Raw genomic sequence first — 25128 nt, forward strand, 5'->3', positions numbered from 1 at the left:
ACGTCACCGCTTGGTTTTGAGACCCATGAATAACAGACCTTCCCAGCTGAGTTCGTAACCTGGTCCCTCTGCAGGGATGTCCAGTGTCTTCTCCAGCTCCGTGGAGCATTGCCCACGGTTCCTCTGGCCTGAATTCAGAAAGGGAAAAGTCATGCCAAAGAGGCTGTGAAGTACTGGAAGCCAAGGGAGCAGAGAGCTCTGAACCAGACTTTCAAAGAAATGCAGTGAGGACTGACCCAGGGCTGTGACCCTAGTCTGAGGCAGGCTTGGGGCTGGGAAGGTGGGTGGTGCACAGGCAGAATTTTCATCTTAAAGACTTCTGATTACTGACATGGAGGTATCTAACTTGCTTTTAGATAGCTTTGAATGGTTTCAAATGCATTGTTTTATTTTTCTGTTAGGCACAGTGGTTAAGCCCCTGTATCCTGGGTTCAACCTGACTCCTCTCTCAATTCCAGCTTCCTGCTAATGTGCAACCCAGGAGGCAGCAGTGATGACTGAAGTAGTTGGGCTCCTACCACCCGTGTAAGGGGCTGGGATTGAGTTCCCAGCTCCTGACCTTTTGGGCTGGCTCAGCCTCAGCCATTGTGAAATCAGACATGACCCCCTAAAATCTACACTAAAATGTGGCCCCTTAAAGTTCCCTGGAAATGCTATCCAGGGTGCCACATGTGCTACCGGAATTTGGGGTGCCATATGATTTCACCACGGGATTATTACTAAACCCCCAATATTAATAAGCCCAAGAGGGTTCTTGCCTAAGCTTTAGAGAATTCTAAATACCAGCACTGGTAAACAAGGCAGCGTGGTACATTTTAGGCTTTTATTTAGTGAGAAAGATGCATAGGAGAGTGAGAGCTTTATTTAAGAGCGAGAGGTGAATAGGGGTTCATACTGAGCACCAGGAACCAGCCACGTGGAAGAGCACCTAGGCCTGTATCTGGGCCAGGAAGCCTAGAGCACATGGCCCGAAGGCCATGCACCCTGGAGGCACAAGGCTACAGCAAGCCTTCCTCCTGGCAAGAGGCCAGGGAAGAAGAGCAGGGCCGGACCACACCGTGTCCCAGGCTTTTAACCTACTTCCAAAGGGGAGTGGTTAATTAACCTGATTGGCTGGTGGGCACCCAGGTGTGGCCAGGTAGGGGGATGAGGTCATACAGGGGCGTAGTGAAGGCGTGGTCTTTCAGCTCACAAATCTAACCAATTTTAGCCTGTATGCCTGCCTACTTCAATTGCAGGTATCTGGGGAGTGAACCAGTGGGTGGAAGCTTTCTCTGTCTCTTTTTTTTAAACATGTGTTTTATATACTTGAAAGGCAGAGTGACAGAGAGCACAGGAGAGAGAGAGAGAGAAAGGGATCTTCCATCTGCTGGTTCACTTCCTGGATGGTCACAGTGGCCAGGGCTAGGCCAGATGGAAGCCAGGAATCAGCAACTCCATCCTGATCTCCTACATGGGTGGTGGGAGCTCAAGTACCTGTGCCATTTTTCTGCGGCTTCCAGGTGCCTTCACAGGGAGCTAGATTTAAAACAGACTAGGCTGGATTCAAACTGGCACTCTGATATGGGATGTCTGTATCATAGGTGTTGGTTTAACCCAGTGCACCACAACACCAGCTCCCTCTAATAAGATTTTTTTTTTTTTTTTTGACAGGCAGAGTTAGACAGTGAGAGACAGAGAGACAGAGTGAAAGGTCTTTCTTCTGTTGGTTCACCCCCCAAATGGCCACTGCGGCCGGTGTGCTGCAGCCGGGGCGCCGCGCCAATCCAAAGCCAGGAGCCAGGTGCTTCCTCCTGGTCTTCCATGCGGGTGCAGGGACCAAAGCACTTGGGCCATCCTCCACTGCACTCCCAGGCCACAGCAAAGAGCTGGACTGGAAGAGGAGCAACTGGGACAGAACCGGCGCCCTAACCGGGACTAGAACCCGATGTGCCGGCGCCGCAGGTGGAGGATTAGCTTAGTGAGCTGCGGCGCCAGCCAAAAATTTTTTTTTTTTTTTAAGTTTTGAAAAGGCTGTAGTTTTCTTCTGTTTATAAAAGTAGTGCATCCTGGGGCTGGTATTGTGTGCACAGCAGGTTGGGCCAGCATCCCATGTTGGTATTGCATTTGAGTCTCAGCTGCTCTGCTTCCTATCCATCTTCCAGCTCACACACCTAGGAAGGCCTCTGCCACATGTGTGGGAAACCAGAATGGAGTTTCAGATTCCTGGCTTTGGCTACTGTGGTGATTTGGGGAGTGACCAGCAGATGAAAGATCTCTCTATGATTCCCTCTCTCTCTGTCACTCTGCTTTCATATAAACAAAGCATAAATAAATAAAACATTCTAATCTGAAATCATGTGGGCAGTATAGAGAAATAAAGATGAAGATAATAATCTGATAATCCCAGCACCAGAGGTAACACTGTTAATCGGTTTGTGGATTTATTTATGTTTATTTTTTCAGTGTACTTACACTTTTTTTAAACAAAGTTGAAGTCAACTTTCATATACAATGGTTGCCTCTTTTCACTTAATATTGTACTGTGAATATTTTACCATGAGAATGTATTAATGTATTCCTTTTGTAAATTTTTACATCAAAAATTAAATTCAGAAAGAAAATATCAACATATTGACGTCAGTTTTTCAGGTTATTAAATATGCTTTGAAGAAACATTTTGCTTGCTTGTTTTCTTCCATTCTCAAAGAATCATCAGAAATCTGCTTTATTTCGTCTTGTCAAAAACTGGGATTTTTACCCTCATTTCATGGAGGAAAGTGAGACACAAAGGTGAAGTAGGTTTACCCAAAAGCAAGCAGGTGGCAGCTCACGGAGGGCTCGGCTCTAAACCCCAGGCCTTCTGAGTCTGAGTTTGTGGTCGGGAAGGGGACATCTAGGCCTGCTTCCCCTCCCTATTACAGCTAGTTTAGATCATTCTAGCTATCCTTTAAATTCTGGGTAAGGCAGCTTTAATCTGAGCGCAGGTCATCTGAGTGGACTTCATAGAACAGGCAGGCTGTGTGCAGTCTAGACAGTTTGTCAAACTCATAGCTTGGAGCAGGCATGCAAGCCTCCCGACTCGCAAACATTGAAGATCCCTGGCCTTTATCTTGGGGCAGGCCCCTAGTGACCCCTTACTCCTTGAGTTAGTTAAACCTCCCATACCCAACTATATGCAGCATTGTTACAGTGCGCCAATTACAGCAGAAGACACTAGCTGGCTTTGAGGCGCAGCAGGTTAAGCTGCTTTCAATTCTGGCATCCCCTTTCAGGGTGCCTGGAATTGAGTCCTGGCTGCTCTACTTCCGATCCAGCTTGCTACTAATGTTCCTAGGACTCAGTGGATGATGGCCTAACTGCTTGGACCCCTGCCACCCACATGCCAGACCTTGATGGAGCTTCTGGTTCCTGGCTTTAGCCTGACCCAGCCCCGGCTGCTGCAGGAATTTGAGGAATGAACTAGCAAGATGAAAGATCTCTCCCTTCCCCTCTTCCCCCCATCTCTCTCCCTGGCACTCAGCCTTTCAAATATATATATTTGACTAAACAGAAGCACAGAGAAGGAAAGTGACCAACTCAGGTTGTACAGCTGGTTAGTACCAGGGCAGAGATGTGTGCTCAGGTAGCCAGGCCCCAGGGTGGAGGCACCACTATCTTCACACACTGAGCAGCGGACCAGGGCTTTATGTTGCAGCTCCTGGAGACCGTAGTGACTCCAGCTTGTGTGTGTGTGTGGAAGAGGGGACTCCAGAAGCCCCCGTTTCCATCCCCACCTCATCCTCAGGAGTCCCAAAGTGGGAAAACAGAAATAAAAAAATAATAGATTCCATGGATTACCTGACATCCAAACAACCAGTCTTCAGCATCTGTTGTCTTTTTAAATGTTTATTTAGTTAACATTTATTTGAAAGGCAAAGTGACAGCATTATCTTACATCTGCTAGTTCATTCAAATGCTAACGCAACTGGGCCAGGTCAAAGCCAGAAGCCTGGAACTCCACCCAAGTTTCCCACATTGGCTGCTTGGGTCAAATACCTGGCTACCTCCCTGAATGCATGTTAGCAGGAAGCTAGATCTGAAGTAGAGTAGCCAGGGCTGGAACCAGCACTCTGTAGCCTAACCCGCTGGGCCACAACACCTACCCCAGCAACTGTGTCTTGATCCCTGTTTGGTTCTAAATTGAAACCATGAAGAAAGTATAACAGACTTGGAATGAAGAGACACAAGCTTGAGTTCTAGTCCTGCCTCTGTCGCCATCCGGCTACGTAACTTAAAGTTACAGGCACTTGCCGTCTTGGAACCTTGGAAGTTGAAGCTGGTCCCTTGACCCAACCTGTGTAGCTCACCATCCCCTCTGATGTGGCCGCCTGGATGCCAGTTGTTGGGTGATGTGGTAGGAAGGAGGGGGGGACCTCTGTGTGATGTGCCCATGACCTGAGTGCCACGCCCTGCCTCAAGTGGGACAAGAGTGACACAAGCCCCACTACCCCTCCCTCCCCTACTGTGAAAGGGAGTGAAGCTGTAGGCGTGGTCAGTGGGCTCTTGAATTCCTCCCTTCCGGTACCCTGGGGCCCGCTCACCTGAATGCTCTTCGTCCAGCCTAATAGATCACCATGCAGTGCTCCTCTCCCCCTTCCCATTCATCCCACTGGGCTGCAAGAGGATTAAATGAATCACTTAGCATAGTTCCTGGAACATAATAAACTCACCCTAAGTGCCTGTTGTTGTGATAATTGTCAGCCCACATTTGGTTACCACCGCCTACTTCCTCAAACCTGTCATTCTCTTTCCATAAACTATGTCTCCATGTGTAGCTGTGGAGCCCTTCTCCTGCCTTCTCCACCCAGTAGATTCACATAAACCCTTTCATGCCTCCTTTCAAATGCCAGGCATTGCCCGTGAAGACTTTCATAATTCCATCCAGCAGAGTAAACAGTTCCTTCCTCCTTGGTCTGCCCATCACCGCTTTAACCCAAGCATCACACTTAACAGCACCAAAGGTGGGACACCAGCATTAAGTGCCTCCTGATGGGGTGCCCTAGGCTATATAGCTCTACCTGTGTTGTCATCTGCCAAAGACCTTGAGCCTGAATCTAATCAGGCCTTTAGAACTAGCTTCAGTTTACAGGAAATGTAGGGGATAGAGGAACATGTTAAGCATGACAGAGAAGCAATCAGACAAATCCAGAATGCAGGACAGTTTATGAGACAACTGCCATGATCTCTTAAAAGTCAGTGTCATCAAAACAAAAACAGTGGGGAGGAAGTTTTAGATTTGAAGAGACCAGTGTGTTTAACAACCAAATGTAAAATATGATTCTTGATTGTGTCTTGGTTCATCAAGATTTTTTTTTAATAAAGGCTATGTTTTTAGCTATTAGACTTTGTATTACATGATGGAAGGAGATCATTGTTAATTTTGTGAGACTTGGTAAATGAATTTTAATTATGGAAGAGAACCTCCTTATTTTTGGGAATGCCTGCTGAAGTGTTCAGTCAGTGTTAGAATACCTGTAATTGCCTTTATAATGGTTAGCCATGCATTTTCTATATAGCCAGATAAAGTACATCTGGTAAACTGTTGACAGTTGTTGGAGCTGTGATAGATGCCTAGGTAGTCAGTTTACCATACATCTACTTTTGTGTTTCCACATTTTTATAATAAAAACTTTATATTTAAAATGTTTTTTTTCCAGGGCTCTTCTACCAGTTTTGGGTGTGGGGGCTTCATTACTATCACAATATATGGGCAATTTGAGGACCTTTATTAATGCCATGATACAGTATCACCATATATGATGTATGCTAGTCCATTTTGCCTTTCACATCATGAATTGTGAGCTCATGGGGGTAGGATTCAGGCCCGGAGCAACTGTATTTCCCTCACAGTGCTGAGTACGTAATATTCAATGAATTCACTTAGGGAATGAATGAAGATGACTCATAAGTAAACCTATTCTGCCGGCACTGCGGCTCACTAGGCTAATCTGCCTGAGGCGCCGGCACACCAGGTTCTAGTCCCGGTTGGGGCACCGGATTCTGTCCTGGTTGCCCCTCTTCCAGGCCAGCTCTCTGCTGTGGCCAGGGAGTGCAGTGGAGGATGGCCCAAGTGCTTGGGCCCTGCACCCTATGGGAGACCAGGAGAAGCACCTGGCTTCTGGCTTCGGATCAGCGCGGTGTGCTGGCCGCAGCGCGCCGGCCGCAGCAACCATTGGAGGGTGAACCAATGGCAAAGGAAGACCTTTCTCTCTGTCTCTCTCACTGTCCACTCTGCCTGTCAAAAAAAAAATAATAATAATAATAAGTAAACCTATTCTTAGGAATCTCCACATGAAAACTGATAGTGGCCAACTTTATTAAAGCACTTACTGGGGCAAGTCCCTACAATACACTGACTCCTGGTATCCTCACAGCAACCCAAAAGGTAATGAAATAGTGATCCCATTTTATTTATGAGAAAACCAACATGCACAGAGGCTGAGGGAACTTGTCCGAAGTCATTCAGTTAGCACTGGCAGAATGGTTCTGACCATTATCATTGTCTCTCTCTTGTACCATCCTACTGGCATGGGTAACTGTGGGCACCTGCCTTAGCACCTATATCTGTGTGAGAAAAGAAAACATATCCACACACAAACCTGGGCACCAAAGCTTACAGCACTATTACTGGATAATAGCCTGACAACCAAATGTCTATCAACTTCATGTATGACAAAACAAAATGTGGTAGATCCATCCAACGAAATACTATTCAGCCCTAAAAAAGAATGAGGTGGGGGCAGCACTATGGCATGGCCAGTAATGCCACCACCTGCAGTGCCAGCATCCCATATGGGCACTGGTTCAAATCCCGGCTGTTCCTATTCCAATCCAGCTTTTTGCTGTGGCCTGGGAAAGCAGTGCAAGACGGCCCAAGTGCTTGGGCCCCTGCACCCCTGTGTGAGACCCAGAAGAAGCTCCTGGCTCCTGGCTTCAGATTGGCCCAGCTCTAGCTGTTGAGGCCATTGAACCAGCAGATGGAAGACCTCTCTGTCTGCCTCTGCCTCTCTGTAACTCTGCCTTTAAAAATAGAAAAAAGAATGAGGTACTGTAATGTAGGTGAATCTAAAACATTATACTGCATGAAAGAAGTGTGTCATATTGGGGATTCCATTTGTGTGAAAGTCTATAAAAGGTGAATCCACAGAGACCAGAGAGTAGATTGGTGGATATTTAGGGCTAAGAGGATACAAGGACTGAGCTGGTAGGTGCATACCAGCTAAAGGGGACTAATTCTTTAAAGGTGATGAAAATATTCTCAAATTGACCACGATTATGTCTGCACAGCTCTTTTTTTCTGTAAGATCTATTTATTTATTAATTTGAAAGGCAGAGTTATAGAGAGAGAAGAGAGCAATCTTCCATCCGCTGGTTCACTCCCCAAATGGCCACAACGACCAGAGCTGGGCCGATCTGAAGCCAGGAGCCAGGAGCTTCTTCCAGATCTCCCATATGGGTGCAAGGGCCTAAGGACGTGGGTCATCTTCCACTGCTTTCCCAGGCACATTAGCAGGGAGCTGGAATGGAAGTGGAGCAGCTGGGACTTGAACCGATGCCCATGTCGGATGCTAGCGCTGCAGACAAAGGCTTAACCTTTTATGCCACAGTGCTGGCCCTTCAGGTCAGTTAATATGTGAAAAAGCATTGGATTTATACTTCAAATAGATGAATTGTATAGTGTATGTATGGGGGGGGGGAAGCAGAGGAATTGGTGAATCTGTGAAGCTACTTTAGTGAATAAATTGAAAGTGGATGGCTGTCTTCCTCCCAGTTGACAAAAATCTGCCATCTTCCCAAAGTCTAACATGATTTCTCTTGTTTCACAAACCTGCTCATTTGTAGCTTCCAGGAACCTATTAGAGTACTAATAAGAAACCTGATAATTCAATAAATAATTCCTGAGGTCACCGAGTCACTCCGGAAGAAGAGAGAGATGCTCAAACATTTTTTTTCCGATACAAACTCTGGGATTGCAGAGTAAGGGGCTGCCAGGATGTTCTGTCTGGAAAAGGCCCCTGAAGAGACCACCTCTGGGTGGTCTGTTGGAGTTTAGCTAGCATCGATGTACTTCTGTGGGCTTATCTGACTCTTAACTGGGCTTGTCCCCTCGTCCTGGACACTCAGAAGGACTGTTGGAGTCAGAGCTCCAGAATCAAGTATGTCCTGTATTTCTGTGAAATAACTTCACTGGGGAGGATCCAAACGTGTCAGTGGACATCTGTGACCTGGCTGGGAAGGAGTATTGTTTACAGTGCTGGTTTCTGGGCCCTCCACATGCAGATTCAGATTCTGTAGGACCAGGGTAAGGTCATGGGCTCTATATGTTTATTTAAGAGAGGAGAGAGAGAGAGAGAGACCATTTGCTGGTTAACTCCCCAAGTGCCCACAGAAGCCCCCCAGAGAATGCCCCCAACAGCCATGGGCCAGCTTGGGAACTGAAGCCAGAAGCTGAGAACTCAATCCAAGTCTCTGATGTGGGTGGCAGGGGACCAACTAGTTGAATCATTATCTCTTGCTCCCCAGGATGTACATAAGCAGGAAGCCAGAGTCAGGAGCCGAACCCAGGTATGGAACTAATAAAGGACCTGAGTATTTTGGTGGGATTTGGCCCTGTTAAGCAGTATCCTAACTGCTATGCTAAATGTCTGCCCCAGAATCTGCATTTTAAATAGGCATGTGCGGTGTCCCTGATAGTGGGGACTATTATCCATGTGAGAAACACCTAAATGAAGGCTGTGGACAGGAGGAATTGAAATATGTACATTATCTCAGGTAGAAAAGTGGGCTTGCTTAGAGATCTTAGAGACCATTGCACTTAATGGAATTCATGCATTGCCTCCTGGAACTCCTGAGGGCTTGCTCCATGGAACCCTGGAGAGGGCGTGGAGTTGGTCGAGGAACAGAGGTGCGAATGCTTCATTTTAATCTGTTCATAATTGGGTTATGTCACTTTAAAAAAGCATTACTAACACTCTGTTCCCTATATGCAGGTGGAGAAAGGGAGGCTCAGAGAAGAAACCATTTTCTGAGGGCCTTGGACTAACAGCAGCACATTGACAGCTGGGGACTGACTCCAGCCCTCCCGTCCCCAGCAGGGTTAGGGAACATCAGCTTGGGATACCTCCATTCATTTCTGGGTGACTTTGCCTTTTACCTTTAGCACATCCCACACAAGCCAGCAAAACTTGGACTAGAGTGAAGGGAGCGAGTTTACCTCAGACACAAAGTAGGGAGGTTCCCAAAGCTTCAATAATCAAGTAATATTTGAATGCAAAAATTTAAAAATCTAAGTGCAAAAGATTCATAATGAACAAAACACCAAAGCCTAAAATAAAAAGCAGGACTGATTTTTCCTTTTGCCCCAAGCTCCAGTATAGGTTTGTCTTGTAATATTCTTCATTCTGTCTTGACTTAAAATCTTTATCTTTTGCTCATTGGTGTGCGCATGCGTGCGCACGTGTGTGTGTGTGTGTGTGTGTGTGTGTGAGAGAGAGAGAGAGAGAGAGAGAGAGAGAGAGAGTGAATTTTGCTTTTGGAAATATTGCATTACAGTACTATTGTTTACCTCGATTACTGGCTTTTTGTTCCTCCTGTAGTTTAGTGCCCAAGGCAAGTGCGTCACTCCCGTCACCCTAATCGGGGGCCCTATAAAATAGTTCTTTGGGCAGACAGTTGAGTGATGCCCCATTGCCCTCTGGGAATCCCTCCAGATCCTATCATTTTATTTGTCTGTCAGAATTGACATTTGCTCGGTCTCATTGTGACATTGCCGTTGTCATCTGACGTGCAGGGAGGATTGCAATCTGCAGTGGTTATTTGTTGTGCTGAGAACTGCAATTACAGTACTTTACTTGGGGAACCTCCCCTCCCCTTGTCTAGCTGACACCAGCCCATAGGGAGGTGGGCCTATGACTCAGCTCCACCAATCAGTGCCTTGCATCCTGTGGTCATAGTGATTGGTTCAGTAATAGTCATGATTCATTTACAGCCAGTGAGACTTGATTCTGGTATTCTAGTCTAAACTTTGGGGAAGGGTCAGTGTCTCTTGTCTGGGGTAGCTGAGAGATGAGCAGATAAGCAGGTAGGGGTTGGGCTTGGGTGCTGAACCCAGCTGGCAGCCCACATAGAAGACAGAAGCTATGTGGAGACATCCTGATGATACTGCTTGAACCCCTCAAACCAATTCTACCCTCTGGACTTAGGGGATGTGTGGGCTAACTCTTGCCCAAATCTGAGTTGTGTCTCTGCCACATGGGTGGTACACCCTCTCTTGTCTGCATTCTGGCAAGGTTGGCCCCAGGAGATGCTTCAGTGAAGCCCAGCACCTGTCACCAGAGTTTGCCCTAAATATCTTCATCTAAATGGTGGCAGCCAAAGTGCTCTTCATCTGAGGGGAGCCTTAGAAGGCAGAAGAGTGTTGAAAGCATCAGCAACATGGGGCTGGCACTGTGGCATAGAGGGTAAAGCCGCCGCCTGCAGTGCTGGCATCCCATATGGGCACCTGTTCAAGTCCCAGCTGCTCCACTTTGGATCCAGCTCCCTGCTATGGCCTGGGAAAGCAGTAGATGATGTCCCAAGTCCTTGGGCCCCTGCATCCATGTGGGAGACCCGGAAGAAGCTCCTGGCTCCTAGTTTCGGGTCAGCGCAGCTCTGGCCATTGTAGCCAGTTGGAGGGTAAGCCAACAGATGGTAGACCTCTCTTCTTTTTCTTTGTGTAAATCTGACTTTCAAATAAATAAATCTTTAAAAAAAAAAAAAAAAAGAAAAGAAAACATTAGCAACTATAGAAAGCTTTACTGGGCGCTGGCACTATTGTCAAGCCCTGTAGTCAATAGTTACACATCTGGGCCGGTGCTGCGGCTCACTAGGCTAATCTTCCGCCTAGCGGCGCCGGCATACCGGGTTCTAGTCCCAGTCGGGGTGCCGGATTCTGTCCCGGTTGCCCCTCTTCCAGGCCAGCTCTCTGCTGTGGCCAGGGAGGGCAGTGGAGGATGACCCAAGTCCTTGGGTCCTGCACCCGCATGGGAGACCAGGAGAAGCACCTGGCTCCTGCCATCGGATCAGTGCAGTGCGCCGGCCGTGGCGGCCATTGGAGGGTGAACCAACGGCAAAGGAAGACCTTTCTCTCTGTCTGTCTCTCTCTCACTGTCCACTCTGCCTGTCAAAAAAAAAAAAAAAAAAGTTACACATCTGTGTAATCATTTGTCCTACTACAGGCTGTTTGTCTGTGAAGCAGCTTCCACTGTTAACTGCAGGCTGAAATTTGGTCAATCTACCCTGAGGCTACATGTACCAAATCCCCAACCAAGGGTAGGCCCTGGTTAACTAGCAGAGGAGCATTCTTCCCACTCCATTTTGTCTCTTTTGTGAATAGATAGACTTTTTCTAGGAGTTGAAGTCTTCGTAAGAACAGTTGAGATTGGGTTTCAGCAAATCATACCCACCTCATCCTCCCCTTTTTAAAGATTTATTTATTTGAGAGGCAGAGTTAGAGAGAGGGAGATACAGTGAGAGAGGCCTTCCATCTGCTGGTTCACTCCCCAAATGACCACAGCAGCCAGGGCTGGGCCAGGCCAAAGGCAGGAGCCAGGAACTCCACCCAGGTCTCTCATGTAGGTGGCATGGGTTCACGAACCTGGGCCATCTTCCACTGGTTTCTCAGGCATATTAACAGGGAGCTGGATCCAATCAGAAGCCAGGCAGCTGGGACTCAAATCAACGCCCGTATGGGATGCTGGCATTGCAGGTGGTAGCCCAACCCGCTGTGCCACGATGCCAACCCCAGAACCTTGAAATAAAGAACCCTTCACAAGTTTGCTTTGCCAGAACTCCAAGATGGGCATGTGTGCTAACCTGCTGATTTTGACCATCTTTGCCATCTGTATTCATTGAGTCAGTCAATAAAATTAAAAAAAAAAAAAATTTGAGAGAGACTGGGACAGATAGAGGGAGCTCCTGTGGACTGATTTACTCCCTAACATCCCACAATGGCCAGATGAAGCTAGAAGCCAAGAAGTAAACTAGGTCTCCTTCATGGGTGGTAGGGACCCAACTATGAGCCTGCTACTTCACGGGGTCTGCATTAGCAGGAAGCTGGAATCAGGAGCCAAAGCTGGAACTTGAATCCAAGCACTCCAATGTGGGATGCAATCATCGGAAGTAGCAGTTAATGGCTAGGCCCAATGCCCACCCAACAGATGCTTCATGATGCTAGCTGAGGCCAGGTACCATTCTGAGCATATAGGGTACAGTGGTGAACAACACTAAAGGCAGTCCCTGCCTCCAGGGAGCCAACAGTTTAGTCAGGGAGGCATACATTAAGGAAATAATTGCAGGTGCAATTATTCAATTACAAGCATGATAAGCACTGAGAAGGAAAAGTTCAGCCTCTTATAGGAGTGTACAATGTGAGTATCCTAACCCGTTGGTCAGCTGTGTAACTAAGCAACTTTCTTGTTTTGGCATATTTGTTTTAACTGAGCAGTGCTGGGCACTGAGTTAGGTGCTAAGTGCTGATTGAAGAGTGGGGAACAAGGCGCAGCCTTTCCCCTTAAGGCGCTCACAGAGTACACGTACACCAGCTGACTAGGGATCCCCCTGGTCTGCCGCTGTGAGCAGATGCAAGTTCACAGCTTTGCCACCAGCTTGAAAGAACAACTCCACCTCCTGCCTCCCCAGGAGAAACAAACACATCTAACAGGTGCCATTCACCTAATGTTGGTCTGAGCACGTTTTCCCCTGACCCTCAACAGCTTTCACTCTCTAGGACCAGAAAAATTGGGCCAGATGGTCACTGGGCATGCTGAGAAAGTTCTCTTAGGCTCTGTAAAAATAGGATATTGGGTGAAAAATAGACGATTTCATTGGGAGAAGAGGCATCAGGAAAGGGAAGGAACTAGGTATTGAAACCCTCAGGGTCCCATGACTCCATGTGTGGTGTGCTGGAATCAAGAGCTCAGCTTTGAGGTCAGGCTTTTTGTGATATTTCTGGCTGCTTGGCCTCAAGGGTACAGACTAGAGCATGGTGGCCAGCTCCCCACAGAGAACTCTCTGGATGGCTTTATTATTCAGAGCATCTGAAACTTTGGCTTGATAACAGTTGGAGACAGTGCCCAGTTCTGTAGAGGTGGTAACAGGGTTCACAGCAGAGGTGAGCATCTGGATGTCTTCAGACATAAGACGTTTGTCCTTCCAGTCAGCCTTCTTGTAGGATACAGCAGGCAGAATCACCTGGCTCTCTGAGCCCTGATCCAGGCCTGAAATGTGACAGCTTGGGAAAAAGTGGGAAGAAAGAAGTGGCCTTGAACTACATGGCCACGGGACTGAAGCACTTTGAGGATGGGAGACTCTGTGTCTCCCACCTGAGACCTGGGGACAGGCCCCTCCCATCCTCAGCATCACAGCTCCCATGTATTGAGGGCTTACAGTGCACTGGGTATTCGTTCACTGCTTTCAGCAACCCCATGACCAAGGTTCTGCTGTCCTCATTTTACAGGGAGCTGAGGCTCACAGGGTGGTGGGGCAGGATCCACACTGGTTACAGAGCTGTGCTACCCTCTGATGTCACTCACCGACCTCACAGAGCAGAGATAGCAGAGTGGGAAGGTGGCGAGTCCCTTGCATTTGCACTTACATGAAAACCTGTTCTCTGGATCAGCGCCTGAAATACAAAACAGCCAACTTACCTGGGATGAGCTTTCAACTTGATACATGGCCATGGCCATCATGACTCTAACAGGTGTGAGTTTAAATATATATTTATTCTTTTTTTTAAAAGAAGATTTATTTATATGAAAGGTAGAGTTATAGAGAGAGGAAAAGAGAGATCTTCCATCTGCTGATTCACTTCCCAAAAGGCCGCAATGGCTAGATCTGGGCCAGATCGAATGCACCTGGAAGGTGGAGGCTTAACATGCTATGCCACAATGCTGGCCCCTAAACATATATTTATTCTTGGTTTTCTTTTTTTTTTTCTTTTAAGATTTATTTATTTTGAAAGTCAGTCTTTCAAAGAGAGGGAGAGACGGAGACAGAGACAGAGATGTTTCATCTCCTGGTTCACTCCCTAGATGGGCACAATGGCCAGCACTGGGCCAGGCTGAAGCCAGAGCCAGGAGCTTCATCGAGGTCTCCCATGTGGATGGCAGGGGCCCAAACACTTGGGCCATCTTCTGCTGCTTTTCCCAGACAGCATCAGAAGTGGAGCAAGCAGGGCACAGGTGGTAGCTTTACCCACTACATCACAAACCCAGCCCCCCATGTACTGGTTTATTCCCCAGATGCCCATAATGGTTAGCACTAGGCAAGATGAAGCCAGGAGCCAGGAACTCGATTCAGGCCTTCCACAAGGGTGGCAGGAACCCAATTACTTGAGCCATGACCACGCCTCCCAACGTCTACATCAGCAAGATGCTGGAATGAGGAGCCAGGGGCAGGTATTGAACTCAGATATAGAACATATGGAGGGGCCAGTGTTGTAGCATCGCGGGTAAAGCCGCTGCCTGCAGTGCTGGCATCCCGTATGGGCACTGGTTTGAGTCCCGGATGCTCCACTTCTGATCCAGCTCTCTGCTGTGGCCTGAGAATGCAGTGGAGGATGGCCCAGGTCTTTGGGCCCCTGCACCGCGATGGATACCCGGGGGAAGCTCCTGGCTTCAGACGGGCGCAGCTCCGGCCATCGTGGCCAGCTGGAGGAGTGAGCCAGTGGATGGAAGACTTCTCTCTCTCTGCCTCTCCTTCTCTAACTCTGACTTTCAAGTAAATAAATAAGTATTTTTAAAAAACCATATGGAACTTAACCAGTTTCTCAACTGTGGGCTGAATGCTCACCCCAGATTTAAATATTTGAGAGCAATACAGCTAAAGCCTTACTTTATATCAAAATAAGAGTAAATACCCTATGCATTGAAGTCTTATTCCTTTGAAGTCACTGGGTAAAGGGCCTATGTATATCCTTTCATTTACTCTTCACATCGTCCTATGGAATAGGCAGTATCCTTTCAAGGAAAGAGGCACTGAATAAGCTGGCCAAGGTTACTGCTAGTGGGTTACAGAGTCAGAATTCAACTTAAAAACATGTGACCCCCCAAGGTGTCTTGATACTGTTGTGCATGGAAGGCTTGACTCAATTCCTGGGAGCTATGTGTCCTTGGCAACTCGTTTAGCATCTCTGGACCTCATGTTTCACAGGTGTGATATCTAGCCATCACAGCTGGCCAGGGGCCTAATCTGTCTTCCAGTTCTGCTCCAAAATGAGAGTCCCCCATGTTAAAGTCCTGCATTACCAAACCCAAACTAAGTAGTTAATCTGACCTTCCAGGAGACCCGGAAAGTGATAACAGCCAAATTTCCCAACCAGGCCAATTTTAATTAGCATGATAATTAAGTTCCCTATTCTTTAATCCTTGTAAAAAAGTAACTTGTTGTTACTGAATCAGTTATTTCTCTATTCTGTCTCCTTGTCCCCACCTTACAAGGAAAGCTGTTTTAGGCCGGTGCCACGGCTCAATAGGCTAATCCTCCGGCTGTGGCGCCGGCACACCGGGTTCTAGTCCCGGTCAGGGTGCTGGATTCTGTCCCAGTTGCCCCTCTTCCAGGCCAGCTCTCTGCTGTGGCCAGGGAGTGCAGTGGAGGATGGCCCAAGTGCTTGGGCCCTGCACCCCATGGGAGACCAGGAGAAGCACCTGGCTCCTGGCTTCGGATCAGTGCAGTGCGCCGGCCGCAGCGCCCCAGCCATGGTGGCCACTGAAGGGTGAACCAACGGCAAAGAAAGACCTTTCTCTCTGTCTCTCTCACTGTCCACGCTGCCTGTCAAAAAAACAAACAAACAAACAAACAAACAAACAAACAAAAAAACAAAAAGGAAAGCTGTTTCCGGAATGCTGGAGTCAGGAGCCAGAGATGACTGCCAAACTGAGGCGCTCCAGTGTAGGAAGCAGGTATCTTAACGCTAGACCAACTGCCCACCCCCTTCTTCAGTGTCTTAATTCATAGGCATCCTCTCCCTCTCCCTCCCCCCTCCCCCTCTCCCTCCCCCCTCTCCCTCTCCCTCCCCCTCCCCCTCTCCCTCACCCCCCCCCCATTACCTTGGAATTCATTTGTCAAAGAAATCAGGTTGGTTTTCCTGTTAGAGTTGCTTTGTTTGGATTTTGTTTATGGCATCCCTGTGGTGTCCTCCTACATGCTCCCCAGTCCCTGTATTCCCGTAAATGGGTAGTGAGGTCCACAACAGGGCCTGGCCCCCACCTTATTTTTGGAAATAGGATTTTATTGGGACCCAGTCAGGCCTATTTGTTCAGCTGTTGTCTAGGGCTGTTTTTTGTGTTAAAATAGCAGAGTTGTGGGGCCAGCACGGTGGCATAGGGGGTAAAGCTGCTGCCTGCAGTGCCGGCATCCCTTATGGGCACTGGTTCAAGTCCCGGCTGCTCCACTTCCAATCCCACTCCCTGCTATGGCCTGGGAAAGTAGTAGAAGATTACCCAAGTCCTTTGGTCCCTGCACCCGTGTGGGAAACCTGGAAGAAGCTTCTGGCTCTTGGCTTTGGATCGCCAGAGCTCCTGCTGTTGCAGCCAGTTGGGGAGTGAACCAATGGATGGAGGACCTCTCTCTGCCTCTCCTCTCTGTAACTCTGACTTTCAAACAAATAAATAATAAAATCTTTTTTTTTTTTTTTTTTTTTTTTTTTGACAGGCAGAGTGGATAGTGAGAGAGAGAGACACAGAGAAAGGTCTTCCTTTTGCAGTTGGTTCACCCTCCAGTGGCCACCGTGGCCAGCGCACTGCGGCCGGCGCATCTCACTGATCCGAAGCCAGGAGCCAGGTGCTTCTCCTGGTCTCCCATGTGGGTGCAGGGCCCAAGGAATTGGGCCATCCTCCACTGCACTCCCTGGCCACAGCAGAGAGCTGGCCTGGAAGAGGGGCAACCGGGACAGAATCCGGTGTGCCGGCACCGCAAGGCGGAGGATTAGCCTATTGAGCCGCGGCGCCGGCCAATAAATTTTTTTTTTTTTTTTAAAGCAGAGTTGAATTATTGCAGCTGAAATTGTGCAACTCAGAGTCTAAAATATTTATTTTTAAAGATTTTATTTATTTATTTATTTATTTATTTGACAGGCAGAGTAGACAGTGAGAGAGAGAGAAAGGTCTTCCTTTTCTGTTGGTTCACCCCCCAAAGGCCGCTGCGCACCGCGCTGATCCGAAGCCAGGAGCAAGGAGCCTCTTCCTGGTCTCCCATGTGGGTGCAGGGCCTAAGCACTTGGGTCATCCTTCACTGCACTCCCTGGCCACAGCAGAGAGCTGGACTGGAAGAGGAGAAACCGGGACAGAATCCGGCACCCCGACTGGGACTAGAACCCGGTGTGCCGGCGCCGCAGGCGGGGGATTAGCCAAGTGGGCAGTGGCGCCAGCCAGATTTATTTTATTTATTTGAAAGATGTAGTTACAGAGAAAGGTAGAGACAGAGAGAGAGATGTTTTCCATCCGCTGGTTCACTCCCAGATGGCCGCAACTGCCGGAGCTGCACTGATTGCAAGCCAGGAGCCAGGAGCTTCTTCTAGGTCTACCACATGGGTGCAGGGAGGGACCCAAGGACTTGGGCCATCTTCTACGGCTTTCTAAAATATTTATTTAGTACCTGGACGTTTGCTAAACTCTGCAGTGGAGCCTTGATCAGATGTGTGCTGGGTGTTTGGGGCATGGTTTTGTCATAGGAGTTGTTTAATTCCATCCGGAGGCCCATTCTATCTGATTGTTTTCCTTTTTGTAATATCAGTTAGATTAATTAATTCATAAGGGGTTGCAAAATGGTGGTACTCTGAGTCAGTCCTTCATTCACTCTCACTGTATTTGTTGAAATGCTTATAGGAAGAACCACTTCCTCTCATCTACCATTTGGTTGCTTGGGGGCACAGTTCTTAAGGGAAAGACAAAATAAATGTTTGATTATTTCCATTTAATTTACTGGTTTTCAGCATCATGAGTTGATTTCCTAACAACTTTCAAAGATGATACTGAGGTTCTGAGGTTTTGTTTATTTTTGAAATATCATTATCTCCTGTCTTTAAATATACTTGTTGTTTCCCAATCACTCCAGTTATTTTTCTTTACTGATGCTCAGTTCATCCTGACTTTTACAGATGAGAATCTCTTGGGGCTGTCTCCTGTGTCTCTTTAGTGCGATTCTAGCTTCCTTGACTTTTGGCACCAGAAGACAGTCTAAATTGGCTATTTATTTTTTCACGGATACCTTCTTTCCTTTTAGTGGAAAATAGTATTTTTTAAAGATTTATTTTATTTATTTGAAAGGCAAAACTATACAGAGGCAGAGAGAGAGAGAGAGAGACACGGAGATGTCTTCCATCTGCTGGTTCACTCCTCAGATGGCTGCAATGGCCGGGAGCTGCGCTGATCCTATCTGAAGCAAGGATCCAGGAGCTTCTTCTGGGTGCAGAGGCTCAAGGACTTGGGCCATCTTCTACTGCTTTCCCAGGCCATAGCAGAGAGCTGGATCAGAAATGGAGCAGTTGGGACTTGAACCAGTGCCTATATGGGATGCTGGCGCTGCAGGTGGCAGATTTACCCGCTATGCCATAGCTCTGGCTTCTTAGTGGAAAATAGTATTTAAAGACCACAGTCTGAGCACAAAAGGCTGACCATAGTTTCTAGACCCGAGAATAGTGTACTGAACTGGAAAACTGGGTTACCTTGTTTGTTTTCAGATCAGCTACATCAGATATTCATACCAAAGGGCCAGTTTGTGGCACAGCAGGTTAAATTTCCACCAGAGCACCAGTTCAAGTCCCAGCTGCACCATTTCTGATCCAGCTCCCTGCTAATGCGCCTGGGAAAGCAGTAAGGATGGCCCAAGTCCTTGGGCACCTGCACCCATGTGGGAAACCTGGAAGAAGTTCCTGGTTCCTGGCTTCAGATTGGCCCAACTCTGGCCTTTGTGGCCATTTGGGAAGTGAACCAGCGGGTGGAAGACCTCTCTCTCTATCTCTACTTCTTTCTGTAACTCTGCCTTTGAAAATAAATACAATAAATCTTAAAAAAAAAAAAAAGCTGCCACTAACAGTATGATGATGGGAAATACAGCAAAATATTTGGAAAGTGAAAGTGGAAGGGAATTCAGCAGGAAAAGTTTATTTTACCAGACCTGTCTGTGAAGCAATCTGCATTACTCCTGGGATTTTTATTTTATTAGTTAGTTAGTTAGTTATTTTATTAATTATTTGAAAGGCAGAGAAACACAGAGATAGAGATCTCTCATCTGCTCATTTACTCCCCAAATACCTGCAACAGCTGGGGCTGGACCAGGCCCAAGCCAGGAACGAGGAACTCAATCCAGTTCTCCAATGTGGGTGTCTAGGACCCAACTACTTGAACTATCACCTACTGCCTCCAGCTGGAATTAAGAGTAAGCTCGGGACTTGAACTCAGCACTCTAATATTGGTGATGGGCACCCCAAGTGGCAGCTTAATGGTTAAGCCAAACACACATCCTTACTTCTGGGATCTTGAATACCAAACCATGTAGTCCCCGTCCTCTGGGGATTCACATGCCTTTAGAGTGGCAGAAGCATGAGGTGGTAGCAGGTGGGCCAGCGGAGTGACTGTGTAGTTGGTAACTGAGCTCCAGGCTTCAGTTCCCTCCCTAACATATGCAAATGAAGAAAGGAAGGAGGAATTTGCAAGAGGGAACATTGGATAAGTCAGGTCACCTCTCTGAAGCTTTTCCTTACCTACTGTAAAACAGAGTGCAGGGACTGGACCGGATTCTGACTATAGTAGCATCCTTTCTGTTCTCCAGATACGCCTGCCTTTGGGCCTTTGCCCCTGCAGTTCCCTGTGCCTGGAATAGTCGTGCTCTGGCTCTTTAAATGTCCCGTTCCTTCTCATCATTCAGGTTCTAGCTTTAGAGGGCCTCCCTGATCATATACTGGAGAATATCCATCCTTTGTCACTTTGTTTCATTTCTTCATGGCACTATTACCTGTCTAATCTGTTTACATGTTTATATTTCCATGAATCCTTGCCTTTCTTGTTCTTTGATGTATCTCTAGAAAGTGTTTACAACGGCCTGACATAATTGCTCAGTAACAATGCCTGTGGAATGAAGGAAGGCTGGCTAACTGAATGGATGCGCTAGATAACATCCAAAGCCCCTTTAAGCTTGAAGTCCAAGGGTACACACTCAGTACAGCGAGTGCAGACCCACAAGCGTGAGTGCACCATTCTACAGACAGGACTGTCTAAAAAAAAGACCTCTCAGACAGCAGCTCTGGATGGGGTTGGATCCTCACACCATCCTACCCCATCAATCTTCCTTCCAAGAGCTGTGCGGACTGGACAATTCCCTTTGCTTCCAAGGACTCACTGTCTCCAGAGGAAAGAGAAGAAATGGCCCCGGCCTAGGATTACTGCGAGGTCATGTAACTGAGCAGCCTGAAGCACGTGCAGAGGGCTTTGCCCTTCCTTTCCTCCCAGGTTGTTCACCCTGGTGGAGAGGGGCGGAGAGGGGTGAGGGAGGAAGCCCAAGGCCAGGGCTGCCCAGGAGGGCCGAGTCAGCTGGTTGCCACAGATTTGTTTACTCACCTGAGTCCTCGGTCTGCCCCCAGCCTGACTGCTTTCACCTGCTCAGGTAAAGAGGCGGGGGAGCGCTGCTCAGCCAATGAGCTGCAGCTGCTCTCTTAAAGGCACCCAGCTGCTGGCAGTAAAACCAGCCTGGCAACCTAGAGAGCTCCCAGGAAAGTGCCAGGAGGCAGCTGTGGGTCTGGGTGTAACTAAGCCCTCCGTGGCCACACCGTGACCCCGGTGCCGGTCACTCCTGATTCTACAGGGCATTTTCTCTAGGGCGGCCTCTTTCACCTTGCCCAAGGCCGGCTTTCCAAGGAGGCTCCCATGCCTGGTCGTCCTGGCAGACTCCCAGGAAGGAAAGACAGCGTGGCATTGGCGGCTGCCCCCACGGAAAGGAGCCCACAGGTGACAGGGAGAACCCTGGTGAGTCCCGGCACTGCTCTAGGCTTCTCGAACTGCAGGGCAGCAGGTGTGGTGGGAAGACGCCTCTCCCAAGGGGTGGAAGCCTAGGTGCTTTTCCAGCCCGCGCTGTGACCTTGAGCAAGTCACTCCAGCTCTCCGAGCCTCACAGTCCCCATCTGGGAAAGTGAGCTCAAATTCCCAGGTCTGCTTTTGCCTTTATCCTCTGCCCCCTCACACCCTTTGTTTTCAAAGATTTTCGTCTGTAAAGCTGTTCCTGTTACATAACAAGTCTTTAATTGATTTTCCCCTTCCTTGGTGATTGTGAACCTCCAGGAGCCGATCGAAGTTTTCTGGTAAGCAGGCACAATCCGCTGGACTGATGCAAGTTTAACCAAAAGCAAAGAAATGGAGTGTTTTCATCTGTCTGGGAAATCTTTATCTAGAGTCAACATTTGATTTTCATTTGACCTGGGAAACAGGAAGGATAGGGTGCCTGCTAGTGATGTTCAGAGAGTGGGTCCCCCAGGTGGGGAACCCCTGGATCTGCTGTGCACTGGGTGTTTGAGGGCACCAAGCAGAAACCTGCCTCTCACACAGGGCTTGTTCTTGAAGCTGGGAGGGATCTCCAGCTTGAAAACCTCCTAAATGAGGCTGGACCCTGCTGGGTTCACCAAACCTCTGGCCAATGTCGGAGAACCCTGGATGGGAGAGCCAACGTCTCCTTCAGGCCCTTCTGGTAGGATATGGCCATGAGGGTGCTGGGAAGAGGTGACAGGTGCAGGACCTGGAGGCTAGCTGGATGTGGTGGACACAGCTTGTGCTAGAAATCAGGAGACAGGTTTGGTGGTCTTGGTTTGGCATCAGCTGGCTCTGTGACTTCAGGCAAGTTGCCTCAGCACTCTGAACTTCAATTTTCCCAGTCACAAATAGGGGGTTGTAATCTTGGCAGTGCTTGCCTACAGAATTAATTTTAGCATCATATAAAATACATAACTTAATGGAACTTAGTTTCCACAGGTTTTAAGATAAATTCAAAGATAAAAAGATGTATTTGGGAATTAACAAGAAAAAGTAATGGTTTGTAAAGTGTGACCTATGTGATCATTATTATTATTAACTAAGATGATTGTTAATAATTATGTGGTAAAAATTATTCTGATTATAATGGAATTGTGACTGCATTTTTAAAAAATCATTTTACATTAAACACCATTTATTGACACCTCTAAGAAATATATTTTATTTATTTTTATTATTTTAAAGGCAGAGAAAGCAAATAAGAGGGGGAGAGAGGGGGGAGAGAGAGAATCTTTGATCTGCTGGTTCATTCAATGCACACAAAATCCAGAGTTGGGCTAACCCATATCCAGGAGCTCTGAACTCCATCTGGGTCTTCTGTGAGTGTAGCAGGGATTCAACCATTTCAGCCATCACCTGCTGTGTCCCAGAATTGCATCAGCAGGCAGCTGGGTTGGAAGTAGAGTAGCTGGGACTAAAACCAAGCCTCCAGTATGGGGATGTGGGCATCCCAAGTAGTGGCTTAACTTGCTATGCCACAATGGGCAACCTCTGGAATTTTTTGAAATGTAAAATCATATGGGCAGAAAGAAGCGGGAAATAGCTCACTGAGTTATGTTGTTTCCCAAGTACTCTTGGGACAGAAAACTAGTTCTGGAATGTGGCCGTAATGCGGGAGGCATATGAGACAGTGTTGAGAACAGGCATTTTGCAACCATTGATCTCAGGTTCAAATACACATTAGAAGATCCATTAGTGACCTAGTTTTATTTTATTTTATTTTACATTAAGATTTATTTGAAAGGCAGACTCAGAGAGAGAGAATGACAGAGACGGATCTCTGTACTGGGTCAGTTACTGAATGTCCACAAGAGCTGGAACTGGAGCTGGGCCAGGCCAAAACCAAGATCCTGAAACTCAATCCAGGTCTTGCATATAGGTGCCAGGCACCTGAGCGCTTGAGCCATCACCACTGCTCCCCAGAGTGTGCATTAGCAGGAAGCTGAAATTGGAAATGGATTAGGGGACTCGAACCCAGGGATTCATATATGAGGTGTGGCCTTCCTGAGTGGCATCTTCAGAGCTAGGCCACATGCTTGTCCGTGTAAGTCACGTTTCCTTTTAAAGCCACTTCTGTTCAGCGCTTGAGTTTCAGCTGCCCTGTGCTTTGCCCTCCGGCAGCTTCTGAGTAAATCGATCTCAGGGAATGCTGGTTCCAAGGGCTGAGGCAGCCCCCGCCCTGCCAGTGGAGGCTGTACGAGAGCAGGATTGAGCTCCAGAACGCTTTCCAGGAGCAGGAAACCTTGGTAGGTATCTGGGCAAACGACCTGTGTGAGTGTTGTGTTTGCGTTTGTGTGTGTTTGGGGTGGGGGAATGCACACAACAGCTAATGAAATTGAAGTGAAAAATCTATAGCTCATGCAGGGTTCTGTGAGCTAGCCCCCAGCTCCGGGGCAAGCCTCCCTTCTAACCAACTCTGGAAAGTCGCAGCTGAGCCCCAGGGAAGGCTCCTAAACACCTTCCTTGGTAACCAGCCTTGGCATCTGAAAGCTTCCCAAGGGGGAAGCAAGGTGTGTGTGACTGTTTGATGACACTCAGTGTATGAGTTAAGAGTCCCAGGGACATTGAGCATCCAAACTGTGGGGGGAAGTAAGAGTGAGGTGCAGTGGAGGTTGGGGGTGCTCTTTAGGACAGTACCTACTATGGGCTAACAATTCTGCTAGGTGTGTTAAACTCATTACTTCAGTCAGTACTCCCAGTAGCCCACTTTCTTATTCCCGCTTTACAGATGAGAGTATTGATGCTCAGAGAGGCTACACATCTCAATTGAGATTACTCAGAGTCAGGAGTTTGGTGCCATGGTTAAGATGCCACTTGAGAGCCCACATCCCATATTGGAGTGCCTGGGTTCGAGTCATGGTTATGCTCCTAATTCCAGCTTCCTACCAATGCACAGCGTGGGAGGTGGCAAGTGACAGCCCAAGTACTTGAGTCCCTGACACCGACATAGGAGTTCTGGATTGAGTTCCAGGCTCCTGGTTTTGAACTGGCCGAACCCTGACTTTTGTGGGTATTTGGGGATTGAACCATGGGAGTTCTGTCTGTCTCTCTATCTTTATTTGTCTGTCTCTGCCTCCCAAATGAATAAAATAATCAGTGGTAGAATTATGACTCTTTCTATGTCTAAACCCAGAGGCTGGGCTCCCACCTGTGCCATCAGAAGTTACAAATCAGGTGAAATACTGCAGTCCTCAGATGTATTTGGTTTAGCTTTTGTAGTACTTTTTTTTTTTTTTAACATTTTGAGAATTTCAGCATTTGACATGGAGCTATAAATCTAACTTCTCTAATAATCAGAAGGAAGATCTGACACTAATAGTGCACACTCCCATATGCCAGTTATCAACTTGAACTGATTATTGCTACCTTAAGGACGGAATGGGACTCCTAGTTTGCCGGAGTCCCCAGGACTCCCTGCTATTCTACCCAATCTGCTGGTATTTGACACCTGCATGGCCTCACAAGCCTGTGGTTGTTCAACCTCTGCATTGCATTCTACTCTTCTCATACATCCCTGGACCCTGGTCATAGTGCTGATTTGAACTGGCTGTAATACTAGATAAGTTATGGACCTATCTGGGCTTCAGCTGTAACCTGGGCTAGCTACACTCTGAAATAAGTTCCTAAGTAGCTTTCTACATTGCTTGGGGAGAAGCTGAAAATCTCCCAAACATCCGCTTCTTGGCTGCATGGCTGGTTGTGATCTTAATTTATGTAAATTATACCAAGACAGGCCAGCGTTTGTCCTCTCTGATCCATCACTATACTGCATGCCTGATGTTTCTTTTGACATGAGACCCTTAGGGACAGGTTGGGTCTGGTAATATCAGTCCTGATAGGATGCAAATTCCCAACACTGATCAAAGAGTCTGACTTCCATGGGCTTCTCTTCATCTGTTCAAGGAGACCTAATTGAACTACTGAGCTTCTAGCATCAGAGTATCCTTTTCTGACCTCATTTTAGCTATAAGGCACCTGAAATTAAATTTATAGATTAGCCAAGAATGTCCTCCTGTGCTACACACACACACGTAAGAGTCATAAATAGCCTTTG

The 25128-nt window shown here is 47.6% G+C and overlaps 1 protein-coding gene across 3 annotated transcripts in view; it reads left to right on the forward strand.

The window, feature by feature from the left end:
- LARP1 (La ribonucleoprotein 1, translational regulator) overlaps positions 1-25128 on the forward strand; it is a 126560-nt gene that overhangs the window by 5268 nt on the left and 96164 nt on the right. The window contains exon 1 of one of the 3 annotated variants that reach the window (XM_070076353.2): positions 20817-21017. The exons of the other annotated variants lie outside the window; for them this stretch is intronic. The gene's annotated coding sequence lies outside the window, so the exon portion shown is untranslated. Of the gene's footprint in view, positions 1-20816; positions 21018-25128 lie in introns of those variants that run through there. 3 annotated transcript variants of the gene reach the window in all.

Source organism: Oryctolagus cuniculus, chromosome 6 (assembly GCF_051225735.1).
Source record: "Oryctolagus cuniculus isolate XC-2025 breed Fujian yellow rabbit chromosome 6, ASM5122573v1, whole genome shotgun sequence".
Lineage (NCBI taxonomy): Eukaryota > Metazoa > Chordata > Mammalia > Lagomorpha > Leporidae > Oryctolagus > Oryctolagus cuniculus.